This window comes from Schistocerca americana, chromosome 8 (genome assembly GCF_021461395.2).
Source record: "Schistocerca americana isolate TAMUIC-IGC-003095 chromosome 8, iqSchAmer2.1, whole genome shotgun sequence".
Classification (NCBI taxonomy): domain Eukaryota; kingdom Metazoa; phylum Arthropoda; class Insecta; order Orthoptera; family Acrididae; genus Schistocerca; species Schistocerca americana.
The window spans coordinates 503,482,410-503,501,209 of record NC_060126.1 but is presented as its reverse complement, the minus strand read 5'-3'; the positions used below and the strand labels follow the sequence as shown (position 1 = coordinate 503,501,209).

General features: G+C 42.8%; 1 protein-coding gene across 2 annotated transcripts in view; it reads left to right on the top strand.

Moving 5' to 3' along the window:
- LOC124545154 (acetyl-CoA carboxylase) overlaps positions 1-18,800 on the top strand; it is a 259,301-nt gene that overhangs the window by 18,384 nt on the left and 222,117 nt on the right. The gene's annotated exons all lie outside the window — the stretch shown is intronic.

Genomic DNA, 18,800 nt, shown 5'->3' with positions numbered 1-18,800 from the left:
GTTCGATTCCCGGCGGGGTCAGGTATTTTCTCTGCCTCGTGATGACTGGGTGTTGTGTGCTGTCCTTAGGTTAGTTAGGTTTAAGTAGTTCTAAGTTCTAGGGGACTGATGACCATAGCTGTTAAGTCCCATAGTGCTTAGAGCCATTTAGAAGAAACGTTTCTATAATTATACGCCCGGAAACCAGTGCCTCTTTGGGATATGGGCCATTTCACTTGTGAGGAGTAATGTGTAGCAATCGGGAGTAATGTGCGGTAATCAGTGGTGTCGGCCGTCACAAAAGATGACATAGTAATTAGCACAATATGTATGTGTGGGCATATGCAGCTCCTCGAGCAGTCATGGAGATGAGGCATCAGGATCGCTTCAGTTTCGATGTATGGGCGGAAATTGTTGGTTGGCAGACTCATAGAGCTATACACTTTGCCAAGCAGACTAACAGGTGCTGTGTGTCACACGACAATGAATTACAAGTGCTGTTGGAGAATGTTAGACTTGTTCAGATAGATGGCGTCTACAACGGAGGTGCGTTCCAAGCAGAGCGCTGTCATTGAGTTTGTTTTGGTGGGAAACTAGAGCATCGCAGATATTCATAGGCGCATACAGAATTTCTACGGAGACCTGGCACTGTACAAAAGCACGGCGAGTCTTTGGGCGGGGCGTCTGTCATCATCGCAACGAGGTCGCGCAGACCTGTCCGATCCCCCGCGTACCGGCCAGCCGCACACAGCTGTGAGTGTTGTAATGTTGGAACATGGGAACAGTCTCCTTCGAAGTCATCGACGGATCAAATACCTCGCTTACCAACTGGACGTCACTGTTGGTAGTGCGGATACGCTCGTCAACCATTGGGGTATGTACCCACTGGGTTCCTCGCCACCTAACACAACACCATAAAGAGCAGCGAAGGACCGCCTGTGCTGAATTGCTTGCGCGTTACGAAGCTGATTGTGACGATTTTTTTGTCGAACATTGTCACAGGCGATGAAATATGGGTTCGGCGCTTCGAACCGGAAACAAAATGACAGTCTGTGGAGTGGCGCCATACAACCTGCACTCCGAAGAAACTGTTCAAAGCCGCACCTGCAGCCGGTGAAGGCATGGTGGCGGTCTTCTGGGACTCTGAAGGGGTTATTGTGGTTGACGTCATTCCTCACGGTGCGACGGTCAACTCTGAAATGTATTGTGCTACCTTCAGGAAACTGAAGAAGCGACTTCATCGTGTTCGTCCCCACAAAAATGCAAACGAACTTCTCTTTCTCCATGGCAACACAAGGGCCTCACACAAGTCTGCGCACCCGAAAAGTGTCCACGAAACTCCATTGGACTGTTCTTCCTCATCCACCTTGCAGCTTCCATCTGTTTGGTCCAATGAAGGATGCACTTTTCGGGAAGCGTTTGTGGATGATTGGGAGGTTACTGATGCAGCAGGACGTCTGCTGCGGCGTCGACTAGCCGAGTGGTGGTGTGCGGGCATACGGGCCCACTCACAGGAAAGTGGCGTAAGGCCGTCGCACTGAACCGTGATTATTCCGGAAAACAGGCTGGGGGATAATATGGTGCATATGAATCCTGAAAAAAAAACTCATCTGTTTTCAAAAAGAAATGTGCTGCTTTGCTTATCGAACCCACTTCGTACGTTATAGAGAGGACAGACCATATCCCAACACAAACTGGTTTCCGCGCATTTATTATAGGAACTTCTCTTCTAGTTTTGAAAAGTACTACCCCGGTAGGAAAATGTAAACCTTTTATAAACACCCATATGTGCTGTAAGCAGAGCGTCTGGAATTAATAAGGAAGCACATTTGTTCAGTGCTACGTGAGCTTAGTTGGGGTCGTTGACAGAAAGGAACAAAATTTAGGACTTGAAAAAAGGCATTCATGCAATCGTTTTTCCCGCATCCTATTTGCAAGTGGAACAGGAAAGGGAATTGTTAACAGTGGAAGAAATTACGATCCGCTGTGCACTGTTCAGTGGCTTGCGGAATATGTCTATAGTTGTACATGCGTAATCATCCATCGCACATGAAATTCGTGCAAGAATTCCGAGCACAATCACGATCCACGAAGAGTCAAGCAACATATTACTTCATCCCATATCTCTCTCCTCTTGTCGTATGGAATGCACTGTTTTCATGATTTGGCAGGTTTATTTTTGTTTTAGCTTTGTGTCCCAATGCCGCTCCTGCGCTCCCAGTGATCAGTTAACCTAAGGGAGGGAAGTCGTGTGGGCAATCAATATGTGCATCGTCTACACTTTGTTATGTGATTGTCGCATTTTATCTGTTCGTGTATCTTATTTACTAAGATTGGAGACCAGCCTAGCATTTACTTAAACGAGTGTGGAGAACTGCTTAAAAACCACACTCAGTCTGTGCGGCAAACTGTCCAACGGTCCTTAATCCTCACTGCGGATTCGATTCGAGTCAGATTCAGAAATTAATGTCTCGCAAACTATGTCAGAAATATCATTCATCAGTCTCTCGCAATAAAGTGCTTCGACGGAAAAAAAAAAAAAAAAAAAAACCCGAACGTTCTGCTTCCACATTCCACGAAATCATTTGTTTATTCCCTATATCGATGTTGTATAAAAATCACTTGTCGACAGCTTTGCCTATTCTGGTGAGGGTGGATTAGCTTCTTACTCTATTCAATTTTTTTTTACAGAACAGCTTCTCTTCCAGAACTTCGTTTTCGTCGCCTGAACGTTTCTTTCCACTCTTCTCCACGGCGCTTACTGTGAGTGAAACATGTTTCAGAACGCTGATGGTATAATCATTTCACGTTCGCTTTTGTGTGACTGCTTGTCGAAGGCACCGTCTACTATGCTTGATTAGCACGTTTGCACCTTGCCGTACACTTTAAGATATCGGTAAACTTCAGTCCATAGTTGCAGCTACTTCCCGGTATCTTTCGTGCTGCACGTAAAAACTAGAGACTAGCACATATCTTGCTCTCCTGTAACAGATGATAAAACTTTGAGATTATTCAGGGACGTAAGTCTTTTAATCTGAAATATGAACGAAAATAATGCGCAGTAAGTAAAATTCTAAACTAGTAAATCAAAAAGAGCGCCATAGCATCGGCGTGTAAGACGGTTGCGCCTGGCGTTCAGGCAACCGCACAGGAATGCTTGTCGGTCGGGAAACAGGAGCGCAAGGGGCAACTTAGGTTTTAAATCTACCTTTGTCCGGTGGTCGCGAGGTTTGCTTTTATTCTTCTTTGTGTCAACGTTTCTGGGAAAATACTCAGTTAATTCTGTATCACATAGGTGAGTAAGAACATTACATATTAAAGAGCCACAACTTTTTCGTGTTTTACCGGAGATACTAACCATCCCATATGAAGTTCTACTTTTTAGACATGACGATTTTCCTTGTTTCAGATGGGGATGTGACATTAATTTTAATTCACTTAGTGTCCTCTGTATTGCTTCTTCAGTGTACGATTTTGCTTTATATTCTGAGCCATTTGCGCCACTTTTGTCACCTTCTTTTAAAAAAGTTAGTGAAATTATCTGCTACATATGAAGTTCCTTTTGCAATGCTCCCATTCTCTTTAACGGAAACAATGTCATCTGCTATGACTTTTTCCCCCCTCTCTCTCTCTTTTAATAACATTCCGTACTGATTTTATTTCATTATATGATCTGTCGATTTCTGACAAGATGTGCACACACCTGGATTTTTTACACCTTTTCTTAACATGTTACACTGATGTTTATAATAAGAAAGTATTTTTGGGTCGGCACATATTCTGTTAATTCTGGTCAAGCCCTTTTTTTAGTCGTGAAGAACACTGATACCTGTAGTGATCCAAGGTTTCTATGTAATTATCTTATTAAGAGAAGTGCTTTCAATCATGAATACAAACACATTAAGAAATATATTGTATTTAGAGATAGCATTAGGCTCATTGTGAACTTAAGCGCAGTCAACGTTTTTAAGCTGTCTTTAAAATCTTCAGTAGTTTTGCTGTCAACAGACTGACTGTCTTCTTAGAGTGTTATCGAACTGTGCATGGAGCTAAGTTATGTACTGTAACTAATTGTGCCTCGTGTGCTGTCAGTATGTTTACCACCGCACAGGCACTAGTCTCTTTAACTTCTACTTGTTGAATGATTATATTTTCTATATATTATCATATGTATCGCATTCGATGGAAGACTGCACAGACTTTTCCAGTTACGCTGCTGTTCTGTGTGTCAATGTCCCCATTATTACATATAAGGCTGCAGAGATATGGAAATCGATCAGTATCTTGTAGTACTTTTGTTGCACTGTAATTAGAGTAGGTAAATTTCCACTTTTATGCACACTGTATTTTTCTTGTTACCATTTATTTTTAGGCCTACAGAACTTGCCATTCCATCAAGCTTGCTAGTCATTAGTTGTAAAATTTGTGGTATTTTTGCTAGAAGAACGATGTCTTCAGCAAAATCCAGATCCAGAGGCGTAAATTCTCAGTGAAACGTATGTCCATATTGAATTGTCCCTAGATTTTTTCATTGTGAAAACTGTGTTATATTTTCTTTCTTCGGTAGTTAAACAATGATGCCACGCAAACAATCTTTTGGAACTTGGCTTGTTTGCCAACAGTTATTGCACAGTAGGGGTAAAAAGATCAGCACAAAATAAGAAGAAATGGAGCACAGCTTCAGACCAGTCGGAAAAATAACGAGAAACTAAACTTGGTTTAGGATTTATTTCTGATTAAAATGTTTATTTCATTCTATCTACTGTCTCCTGTTTATGTGGACAAGGAATTGAGTGAAGTGGCACAGTCTGGAGGAAGACGGTTTAGATAACTCTCCAGTCATCCAGATTAAAGCTTCCCATGGTGTCTCGGAATCGCGTAAGGCAAATGCCGGGATGCTTCCTTTGAAAGGGCACAACTGATTTCCTTCCCCAACCTCGTCTGTTCCGAGCTTGTGTGACGCCTCTATTAGAAGCACTCTAATGATAGAACATTAGTTTAATGGTCCTTTATACAGTGTGTTAGGGGTATAAATGCATATACTTCTAATAATGACTGAGGACAGTGTACAGAACAACATTACATCAGTATTTACTTCGTTTGTAGACTAGTAACTACAGCTACTACCAGTAGTATGTTATTAGGTGGGCTAGGATCTTCAAGTACCCGTGGTACAAGCAAGCCATTGAAGTTTGGAAGGTAGGAGACGAGGTACTGGCAGAAGTAAAGCTGTGAGGACGGGGCGTGAGTCGTGCTTGGGTAGCTCAGTTGGTAGAGCATTTGCCCGCGAATGGCAAAGGTCCCGGGATCGAGTCACGGTCCGGCACACAGTTTTAATCTGCCAGAAAGTTTCAACCCATTAATATTTATTTTCCCATGGGCAGCAGGTCGGGTACTGAAGTGTGGACGTGTGGTTGCAGAATGGATAGTTATTACTGACGGGTGTAGTCCACTTTACGGCACAGTTACGACGGCGCAACAAACACTAGGTAAATTATGTTTTGTATTTGTAGGAATACTATTAGACTCGGAGTAAAAACAACTAACTCACTGAAGGGTACCAGTTATCACAATATTTGTACCTATAGACTTAGCTTCTTCTTCACCGTTGTCGATGGGACATTAAACATTAATCTTTCTTCTTCATATCACTTTGAATATTCGCAAAGTATTCCTCTTCTTTTTGCAGCAGGTTCATCACGTCTTCATAGTATGTGCACTCTGAGAGAAAGAATTCTGAGAGAACGACTTTAAAACCGCCTCTGTGAATTCATTGCGCACTTTGTCTTTCAGTGTTACTGCTCGCGCCCGTCGGAACGTGAGAATTTCTGTTGTGTGGAGCTTCTGTTCGTGAGTGTGTTTCGATGGCCACACTTCACTGCCACTCAATAGCGCTGATAAAATAGCTCTGAGCACTATGGGACTCAACTGCTGAGGTCATTAGTCCCCTAGAACTTAGAACTAGGTAAACCTAACTAACCTAAGGACATCACAAACATCCATGCCCGAGGCAGGATTCGAACCTGCGACCGTAGCGGTCTTGCGGTTCCAGACTGCAGCGCCTTTAACAATAGCGCTGATCTTACAGCTATTCTATAAATTTTACTAGCGGTTTTTACAGGCATTTTTGTATCACACAGAAGCGCTGAAAACATACGCCAAGTGTTCGAATCAAATATTATTCTGTGCGTTATGTCTGCTTCAGCTGATCTTTACGCGTATGTGTACGTTGCTAGTTAATATGTGTGTCTCAGTAATCAGATAATAAAACTCGCAGATTCGTAAGGCGCCCAAATTGTTAGTCGCCCAAACCAGACGGAGCCAGCGACCGAGACTGTGGTTTTTTATTGTCGCAAAACGTAATACTGTAAGCTAATCCTGTGGCTCAGTTCTGGCACTTGTAGAGCGAACGCCTGCTGTACGACGACCCGCACAGCAGGGTAGAAACGCGCGATCGCTGCAGCCAATAGAGGCGTCGTAAGAGACGTTACCCGCAGGTGAACGCGCGTTATTTTTTAGAGGGTTGCAGAGGTTCATGTGCACCGCTTGACAATGAATCAGCTGTCTCAGGCGAATAGCGAAATTCTGCGTGACCAGCTGAAACGTCGGGACAGCAATGCTGCCGATAATCTCCTGAATGGCTATTTTCAGCTCACCAATGGTTTTGAGGTTATTGCTGTACACCTTGTACAGCCCATAGCCAGAATGCGGCTCCCAAAGTGTTCGGTAGTCACCGTGCCATCAAGGAACGTCGCACCGATTATTCCGTGACTTGACATTGCACACCACACAGCCACCCGTTGGGGATGAAGAGCGAAATGCGGATTCTCAGTCCCCCAAATGTGCCAATTTTGTTTATTGACGAATCCATGCAGATGAAAGTCGGCTTCGTCGCTAAACCAAACTAGCATATGCATACTAATTCCCATCGTGCCCCGCGGCCAACCGTGCAGTTTGAACGCCCTAACGCAAGCTGTTCAATAATTGTCATTCTGTATCTGATAAAGAGTCCCACATTGATGACCGTCATCCAAATATCGATCGACCGAAGGTTTTGCAAGCTATGTCTTTCGTGGATGAAGTACATTTCCTTGTTAGCCACCTATTTTAAAATAGCATTCACCCGTTTGGAAAAATGGGGCCGTCGAATAAACGGATACCTCTGCAGTCGACGTCATTATGTTGTAGCATGATGGAACACGTTTTATGCTACATTATGACGTTTTCGGAGGACGAAAATCTCTTCTGTAAAAATCAACATGGGCTCCACAGTCTTGCGAAACTTAGCTCCATGAGACTAGAGCTCCGTAGGCATCGGCGCACATGTTGATCCCGGGCATTGGATCCAGTTCTGCTTTGGCGTTTAGTGAACAAAGTACGAGATTGCTGTGTACCGCCGGAATGGAGTCTGAAGTCAGGATTTCCTTGCACATAGAACTCAACAAGTCGTTCTTAATGGATCGATGTCGACACGTGAAAGTACAGTGGTGGAACTATTTATTGCATCACCTTCTATAATTCAATACTTTTTTTATAATCGTTGAGTATCTTAGGCAAATTGGCTTGATTTCTCTCTGTTTCTATAGGAAGCAAATGTACACAGTAATTTGTATCAATTTTATACTATTCTTGTTATTTATTTCTATAACATGGTTAGTTATTTACATTTTAATACTTCCTTAGTGTTGTAACGGCGACCGGTTGCGGGGTTGAAGTGACGGAAAAAGCGGCGGAATCCGGGGAGCGTACCGCGAACGACAACACAACGGGAGAGGACGGACACGACCAACGAAGGACCTTACGACAACAACAAGAACGAAACAACAAAGTCAAGAAAACCTAACTAGACAACCACGTCCACTCGTAAACATAACACGAAAGTAAATACGCTGTTTAATGCGAGGCGATATGTCCTGTCCTGAGATGTACGCGATGTTAGACTGGCAGGCTAAGCTTTTTTTTTTTTTTTTTTTTCTTTATTGAGTTTCAATTCCCCCCGAAGGGGGCGGGCTGGCAGCAGCTTACTACGCTGCTCTACAGCCTACAGACTTTTTTTGTTAAATAAAGGAAGAAGAAAGAAACAAGAAAAAACAGGCGATAAAATGGTGATTTAAAGTGTAAAATGGCGTAAAATTGCGGAAAGTTAAAACAGAAAGCAAAAGGGGTGGGCAATGTAGATAAAAGACACAGGAATCAGACAAGTAACATAGTAGACACACAATTAAAAAAAAACATGGCGACAGTCTGGTTTCTGTTCGCAAGAGATAAAAGGCACACCCAGCGACAGTATGATGGCCGTTCGCAACAAGTCCCAAAAAACACAACACGGAACACTCGCTGTAAAACACGCACTGTAGAACACTCATTGTAGAACACTGCACGAAAGTGGCAGCACAAAGACGACACTCCCGAGCCAAAGGCAGTTGGGGGGGGGGGGGGGACCTGCAGGAGGGGGAAAAACAAGGAGGGAGGAGAGGAAAAAACGAAAACGGGGGGGGGGGACCAAGGAGGGAGAGGACTAATAAAGGGGGAGAAGGGGAGACGCGAGAGGGAATGAGAGGAGGGAGATGGAAAAGGACGCGGGGGAGAGGGAGCCCGGGAAAAGGACAGAGGAAAGGAGGGGGCGTGAGGATCAGAGTTGAGCAGGCTAAGCGACAGACAGGCTCTTAAATACCCTATCGGGGACGCCGCTATTGGCCGCTGGAACCACGCGTTCCACTGTAGCGCCCTCACTCTTAAATGCGGGCCAGGAGGCGCGCGCCGCAACAGCTTACGGCGCGATGGTGCAGAGACCTCTTACGGGTCTTCGACGTCCATGACGTATGGCGGGGATTCAAATTCCGCGACGCGCGGTACCAGACTTAGGGAATGGGGTGGAAGTGCATATGTTATCTGATCTGTTTTTTCTTCTGAACACAACTCTGATAGTTTTTAGTGTTTGTGCATACACAGTTACCTCATCTGAATCCACTGTTGCCATTTAATATTTGGTCGGTCCTCCAGGTGCCTTAATCGCTGTTCTGCATCGTGTTGGCATTGAGAGAATTAAATTTTTAAAGCATTCGCCAGTCGGTTCATGAAACCATACACGAACGTTTCCTATAATCTTCCAACAGTTCTCAGTAGGATTGAAATCGGGGGCTATTGCCAGACCATTCTAAAATTTGAACTCCATTTTGTCTAAGGAAAGTTATTGCCTCAAATGCAGAAACATTTAACAATTGAGCTGGAAAATTATTTACTTCATTCTTGATGCAAATATTGATCACAGGACATACCTTCAAATTTCTGTGGCAAGGAACAGAATCATTCTATAAAATGCAACTGGAAAATCTTCAAACTGGTCTCCTATTGTGGCTATAAGCATGAAAGGGAAGCAGTGGTTGGGAAGGGAGTGAGACAGGGTTGTAGCCTCTCCCCGATGTTATTCAATCTGTATATTGAGCAAGCAGTAAAGGAAACAAAAGAAAAATTTGGTGTAGGAATTAAAAACCATGGAGAAGAAATAAAAACTTTGAGGTTCGCCAATGACATTGTAATTCTGTCAGAGACAGCAAAGGATTTGGAAGAGCAGCTGAATGGAATGGACAGGGTCTTGAAAGGAGGATATAATATGAACATCAACAAAAGCAAAACGAGAATAATGGAATGTAGTCCAATTAAATCGGGTGATGCTGCAGGAATTAGATTAGGAAATGAGACGCTTAAAGTAGTAAAGGAGTTTTGCTATTTGGGGAGCAAAATAACTGATGATGGTCGAAGTAGGGAGGATATAAAATGTAGGCTGGCAATGGCAAGGAAAGCGTTTCTGAAGAAGAGAAATTTGTTAACATCAAGTATAGTTTAAGTGTCAGGAAGTCGTTTCTGAAAGTATTTGTATGGAGTGTAGCCATGTATGGAAGTGAAACATGGACGGTAAATAGTTTGGACAAGAAAAGAATAGAAGCTTTCGAAATGTGGTGCTACAGAAGAATGCTGAAGATTAGTTGGGTAGATCACATAACTAATGAGGAAGTATTGTATAGAATTGGGAAGAAGAGGAGTTTGTGGCACAACTTGACTAGAAGAAGGGATCGGTTGGTAGGACATGTTCTGAGGCATCAAGGGATCACCAATTTAGTATTGGAGGGCAGCGTGGAAGGTAAAAATCGTAGAGGACGACCAAGAGATGAATGCACTAAGCAGATTCAGAAGGATGTAGGTTGCAGTAGGTACTGGGAGATGAAGAACCTTCACAGGATAGAGGAGCATGGAGAGCTGCATCAAACCAGTCTCTGGACTGAAGACCACAACAACAAGAAGCTTCCTTTCAAGGATACCGATGTATACATTTGCATCGACTGTGCCATTTATGAAGACCAGATGACCTATCCGTAGACCATCTGTCGTGCTGGATGTTTGAGTGTTTGTGTTGCGCACAAAGGCAAAAATTCTTCACCTGCTCTGCGACACGAACACTTTGCCATCGGAGAAATGCAGATTAAATTTAGATTCATCTGAAAATTTGCTTTGTTCCAAATCTCCGGCGTCCATGTTTGTGCTATAACCCATTTTAGTCACTGTCGTAGCATTGTTTATGTTAATAAGGCTTCTTTCTAGACTGGGCTGTTGCCAAGAGTTTTGCCGCGCTAGGCGAGAACTGTAAAATCACTCCCCCTCTTTTTGACTACCATCGGTCCCCCAGATAGCCCCCCCCCCCCCCCCCAACAACAACGTAGGTCTTCTGTTACATTGTTAACTATTAAGCCAAGGTAACCAGACGTCCTCACTTCCTGGGGAGAGAAAAGACAACAAATGTACTCACTTACTTTTTGTCCTCAATTTTTGAAATTTCCCAAAATCACTGAAGTAGGAAGAATGTGCTGAACATTTTAAACCAGAACTCAACTGAATATACCAAAGCAACCAAATGTGACATCAATTACTTATCATATTTAATTGCAAGAAAATGGACTAACAGAGATGTGGAATCATTTTCTGGTGTGAATGAATTTTCCCTTGAATTTAGAAATATGCAGTATCGATGGGAGAAATCAGACTAGGTCATGTAGATAATCATACTATCATTTCGTTTGTTTTAACTGAAACATTTTTAGGATGAGGAATAAATCTCATATTTTTCAGTATCCACTTTCTCGCGGTTACATAAATAAATGGCACCTTGTGTGTACTTTCTATTGGCAGTCCAACAACTTTTAGTAGCCGCCTCGGTATTCCAGCGTTCTAAGCGACTGGCTTCTGATTATTCATTCCAGATGAGTCCGTGTTCGAATCCCAGTGAGGGACGAATGTTGTGTTTGTCTAAAGGCACTGGCTTTTTCCCTTTCCTGGAGTCAGTGACCATAAATTAGGGGCGGGAGCCCGTTGAGTTGCTCGCGGTGGTCGTTAAAACCTAAGTGAAAAATAATCTTTTTTTAAGTAAATTTTTACATTAAACTGGTTTTTCAATCAAAATTACTGGACCTTCGTTTGTTCCTCCTTATTTGCTCAATTTTTTCGCTGTTTAATTTGAAATTAATTTTTCCGCCCTTTGCCGCCGCAAAAATTTTGCCGCCCCAGCCGGCCGCTTATTCTTCCCTAGTAAGAGACCTTCTTTCTGGGTCGGCGGGCAGCGAGTCCAGCTTTGAGCAGTCTAACTGTTCTACTGGTTACAGAGAGGCCATCAATTTCTTGTCAGTTTCTTTCAGCTGAGGGCAGGTGACGATCCATGAGAGAAAGTCTTTTCAATAATCTACCCTGTTTGACAGTAAAAGCCTTTTTTCTACCTCTTCCATTTTCATGATTAAAATTCTATTTCTCCCTGCTTTTTTTCAGTAACCTCGACATTTTAGATAGGTTAACAGGATATTTCTCGTGTGCTGAGACCAGCTGACTCATAAGTAAGTATAACAGCTTTCTTCTTTGGCGTTAATTCCACAGACCTGCCCATCTTTTCACTTCAGTGTGTCAACATGAAATTACTGTATGAACACTGCTTTATTTTAGACGACAACAGTGGCAGCAGTGAATTGGGTATTGCTGGAAAAAATGTGATAGGTAGTGAAACAATACAGGCAAGAATATGTAACGGAAGACTTAACGACAATGGACTAGTATAATCTGAAGCAAACAGCCGCCAATGACAGAATAATGAAGTAATAATTGGTGATGCAATAAATAATTCCTTTCTTCTTTCTCTTGTTCCTATTCGTTCCGGATGTTGGCAACCGTCTTGGCAGTGCTTTTCGTGTCACTTGCGGCTCTAAATAGCTCTGTAGGTGTTTTAGAGGTCCACGTTCTGATGTTCTTAATCCAGGATATTCTTCTCCGGCCAACGCTTCTCTTCCATGGTATTTTTTCTTGCAGGATGGTCTGGAGGAGATGGTATCTGTTTTAGTTCCGCATGATGTGTCCTAGGGACTGGATCTTTCTTGCTTTCACGGTGACCACTTCTTCTTTCTCTGTCTTCGTTCTTCGTAGAACCTCGACATTTGTGACATGCGCTGTCCACGGTATTCTTAACATTCTCCTGTACAGCCACATCTCAAAAACCTCCAGCCGCTTACCCAACGATTCTGTCAGCGTCCATGATTCAACACCATAGAAGAGGCTGGAAATTACGTATCAGTGTAGAAGTCTGATCTTCGTCGTCATTGCTAAGCCATGAGTCTTGAAAAGGTTACTCATGTTATTGAAGACAGCCCTGGCTTTTCCAATTCGTGTTCTCACCTCATCAGAAAGATCCCTCTGGTCATTTATTGTAGTGCCAAGGTACGTGTAGTTATGTACTTGCTCTATGTGATTTTGGCTTATCTTAATGTGACATGCAGGGACTCCGTTTTTATTGATTATCCCTGTTTTCGTTTCTTGAGGGTTGACATCTAGACCGTTCAAGGTACCCCGAGGGTGGGTTATGGGGCCGCTACTAAACTCACGTGGCAGCCCACTGTGCATGCACAGATGATTCGTTAAGCCTTTACAGTTGGTACAGCGGTCGAGTAACCTGCTGATCTGTGCACGCGCTGCCTCTGCGTGAGCGTAAAGCAGTAGCGATCAGCGAGACATTTGCGTTTCAAGCAGACGTCGTACGTAAACATGGACGTGACAGAGTGGCAAAAAGGTGCAAACGCCGCCGTGCCCATGGACATACGGCGGACTGTCCAACGTGTTTACAAGAAGTGATGTAACAGACGTGTCCACGAAACACGACGTCAGAATTGTGGTCGGAAAGAGATCGTAACTGACAGCTACCGGAGACGCGTTTCACAGCTTGTGAACCATAGTTGCTTCCAAACTTGACAGGAATTGCTGCAGGCAGTGAATGAAGGTCCGTCCCAACTTGTTAGCGAGAGAACATTGCGTCGGTATCTGCATGCAGTTATCATTTGGAGTCAGTCACTGTGCAAGAGGCCATTGCTCACACAGGCAGATATAGACCACAACAGAAAAATTCATCACAAAATGCCGACATCAACATCCGCGCAATTGGGTGGAACTGCGCGACCAAATCCTCAGTGATTGGTTTAACTATGATGCGACATTCCTAGGGGTGCCATCCGTCCCGATATTTTGGGACCGTCACCCTTGTGGACCTTCTTGTGCCGACATCCCGACAAGGCCCAATTTTGTCCCGATTTTGCAAAATACTGTTACGAGCTTGGCTCAAGTTCTGAAGTAAAGCCCTCTGTTAGCGTAACATGTAAATGCAGCCTCAGTTAGTTTTATTTATGTCAACAAGTTTATGTTGACAAGGTCATCTCACAGATGGCGTTGCATGTTGCGTGTCCTGTATCGACGAAGCAAGCACCTTCTAGATCTAGCGCCATCATTCGAGGAAATACCAGACTTCTCCAGTAATACGGAGCTGGAACTATTTAAGCACCACCACGCGAAATAATCTCTCAGTTCTTGGAAGTGTTCTGCTTATTCGTTGATGTCAGTCACCAGATTTTTCTATCTCGCTCAGAAACAAGATGGCTGACGCTAATGCTCACAGTTGAGAGAATTCCTAAGGTTTGGATTCCATTAAAACAATTTTTTGACGCCGAAGACAGGTCGCCTAAAATAATATGAGATATTTTCAGTAGTCCGATCAGTGAAATTTACTTCATGTTTCTGCAGTCAATCTTGGCTCTGTTTGAAAAAAATATAAAAAGCGTGGAGAAGAATAAAGTCTGGATAATTGAAATAAGAAATGTATTAATGGACACGCAAAGATGTCTGAATGGCATGAAAGGAAGACTGCCAATTTGAGTCGCATGCAAACGAAGACGAATTTGAACAAAGTAAAAAATGAAACCGTAAGCAAGAAATAATTAGATTTCGAAACTTGAGGAAGGGACAATGGCTTTCTACACCATAACATCTGATTACTTAGAGAAATGGGCGATTTCTTTTAATAAATATCGAGTATTTGATTGGAAGACGCTATCAAACCCCAGAATGGATGGTGACTGGAAACACTATTATGTACCTGACTAAAAATTATATGAAGATTTCAGGCACAATTGTTTTCAGGAATATATGCATCTGAACAGCTTTTTAGAAACTAAGCGTGACTCGGAGGAAAGGAAATCTAAACACTCCATGGAAGAAAGTTTGATATACTTCCAGAATGAGATTTTCACTCTGCAGCGGAGTGTGCGCTGATATGAAACTTTCTTAAGGAAACCGAAAATCCTGAACGCAAATGCCAACTGCTAAAATTATGTATGTTTTCTATTCCCGCACACATCATCACTGGGGGAAGAGTCGGCGCAGTGAACTGATGAAAGAAATCAACTGCTATCAGGGATTGTGGAATCAATCTTACAGTGCTAGTGTAAGTGCAAGACAACTTGCATGGAGTGTTATAAATACATAAAAGGGATAAAAGATGTGCTGAAAAAGGAAAGATATGCTGTACCAAATACTTCGCCGCAACAAATTCCATGTAATTGCGTTCTAAATAAAAAGTAATCATGTTAAATAAAGTTTTTACTTCATTTCTACACCCCCCATCTCAGTGTCCCGACGAGGTCCCAGCTAGATATGACAACCCTAGACATATCGCACGACCGTGTGGGCTCATTTCCTAACCGAATCCAGGCGGTTACCAAGTCCAGGTGCGCAACTACACGGTATTGAAGAATGTTCTTAATGATTTCTTTAAGGGTGACTAATTTTTATCCATTGAGCGTATTCACAATATATATAAATGAACCAGTATACAACTCCGCAAGCTTTGTGAGCCAGTTCAAGAACGATGATATCTGCAGGAAGGTTGCAACGCCAGAAGAATGGCGAAATGCAGAAAGTAAATGCCTTCAAATAACCTGGGGTAACTTCTCGGAGCGGCCAGAAGTGGAATGACCACGTAAAACAAATTGTACCAAAAGTATATACCAGAATGAATTCGGAGGGACAATAATTTTTTTTTGGAGGGGGGACGGGGTCATCGGTCTTCTGACTGGTTTAATGCGGCCCACCAGTTTTGCCTTCTACAGCTCCCTCTAGTACCATGGAAGTCATTCCCTCATGTCTTAACAGATGTCCTATCATCCTGTCCCTTCTTCGTATCAGTGATTTCCACATATTCCTTTCCTCTCCGATTCTGCACAGAACCTCCTCATTCCTTATCTTATCAGTCAACTTAATTTTCAACAATCATCTGTAGCACCACATCTCAAATGCTTCGATTCTCTTGTGTTCCGGTTTTCCCACAGTCCATGTTTCATTACCATACAATGCTGTACTCCAGACATACATTTTCAGAAATTTCTTCCTCAAATTAAGGCCGATATTTGATACTAGTAGACTACTCTTTGGCCCGGATTGCCCTTTTTGCCAGTGCTAGTCTGCTTTTGATGTTCACCTTGCTCCGTCCATCACTCGTTATTTTACTGCCTAGGTAGCAGAATTCGTTAACTACATCTACTTTTTGACCTTGGGTACTGATATTAAGTTTCTCCCTGTTCTCATTTCTATGACTTCTCATTATGTTTGTCTTTCTTCAATTCACTCTCAATCTATACTCTTTACTCATTAGACTGTTCATTCCATTTAGCATATCATGGAATTATTCTTCAATTTCACTCAGGATAGCAATGTCATCAGCGAATCGTATCATTGATATCCTTTCACCTTGAATTTTAATTCCACTCCTGAACCTTCTTTTATTTCCATCACTGCTTCCTCGATGTACAGATTGAACAGTAGGGGCGAAAGACTACGTCCTTGTCTTACACCCTTTTTAATACGAGCACTTCGTTCTTGATCGTCCACTCTTATTATTCCCTCTTGGCTGGTGTACATATTGTGTATGACGCGTCTCTCCCTATAGCTTGCCCCTATTTTTCTCAGAATTTCGAACATCTTGCATCATTTTTCATTGTCGAACGCTTTTTCCAGGTCTACAAATCCTATGAACGTTTCTTGATTTTTCTTTAGTCTTGCTTCCATTATTAACCACAATGTCAGAATTGCCTCTCTCGTGCCTTTGCCTTTCCTAAAGCCAAACTGATCGTCAACTAGCTCATCCTCAATTTTCTTTTCCATTCTTCTGTATATTATTCTTGTCAGCAACTTGGATGCGTGAGCTGTTAAGCTGATTGTGCGATAATTCTCGCACTTGTCAGCTCTTGCCCTCTTCGGAATTGTGTGGATGATGTTTTTCCGAAAGTAAGATTGTATGTCGCCAGACTCGTACATTCTACACACAAACATGAATAGTCGTTTTGTTGCCACTTCCCCCAATGATTTTAGAAATTCTGATGGAATGTTATCTATCCCTTGTGCCTTATTTGATCTTACAAAGCTCCTCCAAAGCTTTTAAATTATGATTCTAATACTGGATCCCCCATCTCTTCTAAATCGACTCCTGTTTCTTCTTCTATCACATCAGAGAAATCTTCCCACTCATAGAGGCTTTCAGTGTATTCTTTCCACTTATCCGCTCTCGTCTGCATTTAACAGAAGAATTCCCGTTGCTCTCTTAATTTTAGCACCCTTCATTTTAATGTCACCGAAGGTTGTTTTTTCCTTTTCTGTATGCTGAGTCAGTACTGCTGGCAATCATTTCTTTTTCGATTTCTTCACATTTTTTCCTGCAGCTATATCGTCTTAGCTTCCCTGCACTTCCTATTTATTTCATTCCTCAGCGACTTGCATTTCTGTATTCCTGATTTTCCTGGAACGTGTTTGTACTTCCTCTTTTCATCAATCAACTGAAGTATTTCTTCTGTTACCCATGGTTTCTTCGCAGCTACCTTCTTTGTACCTATGTTTTCCTTCTCAACTTCTGTGATGGCCCTTTTTAGAGATGTCCATTCCTCTTCAACTGTACTGCCTACTGCGCTATTCCTTATTGCTGTATCTATAGCCTTACATAACTTCAAGCGTATCTCGTCATTCCTTAGTACTTCCGTATCCCACTTCTTTGCGTATTGATTCTTCCTGACTAATGTCTTGAACTTCAGCCTACTCTTCATCTCTACTATATTGTGATCTGAGTCTATATCTGCTCCTGGGTACGCCTTACAATCCAGTATCTGATTTCGGAATCTCTGTCTGACCATGATGTGGTCTAATTGAAATCTTCCCGTATCTCCCGGCCTTTTCCAAGTATACCCCCTCCTCTTGTGATTCTTGAACAGGGTATTCGCTATTACTAGCTGAAACTTGTTACAGAACTCAATTAGTCTTTCTCCTCTTTCATTCCTCGTCCCAAGCCCATATTCTCCTGTAACCTTTTCTTCTACTCCTTCCCCTACAACTGCATTCCAGTCGCCCATGACTATTAGATTTTCGTCCCCCTCTACATATTGCATTACCCTTTCAGTATCCTCATACACTTTCTCTATCTGTTCATCTTCAGCTTGCGACGTCGGCATGTATACCTGAACTATCGTTGTCGGTGTTGGTCTGCTGTCGATTCTGATTAGAACAACCCGGTCACTGAACTGTTCACAGTAACACACCCTCTGCCCTACCTTCCTTTTCATAACGAATCCTACTCCCTTTATACCATTTTGTGCTGCTGTTGATATTACCCTATACTCATGTGACCAGAAATCCTTGTCTTCTTTCCACTTCACTTCACTGATCCCTACTATATCTAGTTTGAGCCCGTGCATTTCCCTTTTCAGATTTTCTAGTTTCCCTACCACGTTCAAGCTTCAGACATTCCACGCCCCGCCTCGCAGAATGTTATTATTTCGTTGATTATTCAATCTTTTTCTCACGGTCACCTCCCCTTTTTTGGCAGTCCCATCCAGTAGATCCGGATGGGGGACTACTCCGGATTCTTTTGCCAATGGAGAGATCATTATGACACTTCTTCAATTACAAGCCACATGTCCTGTATATACACGTTACGTGTCTTTAATGCAGTGGCTTCCGTTGCCTTCTGCATCCTCATGCCGTTGATCTTTGTTGATTCTTCCGCCTTTAGGGGCAGTTTCCCACACCGAGGACAACAGAGTGCCCGCCCTCTTTGACAAGGCCGTTGGCAGAATGGGGGTGACTTCTTATGCCGGAAGTCTTCGGCCGCCAATGCTGATTATTAATCAAAATTTAAGCAGTGGTGGGATTCGAATCCGGGACCGAAGATGTTTTGATTATGAATAAAAGACACTACCCCAAGACCATAATCTTAAGGAAATGTATTCGACCGATTGTTGAGTTTTTCTCACGAGTGTGAGACCGAGCAAATTGGATTAATACAAGAAATTGCGGAGGTGCTACACAGAGCACCTCGTTTCCTTACAGGATCTGATAACCATCGCGTTACTAAGGTGCTCATCAAACTGCAGTGACAGTCTTTGCAGGACAGGCGTAGCGAATCACGGAGGAATACCAAGAGC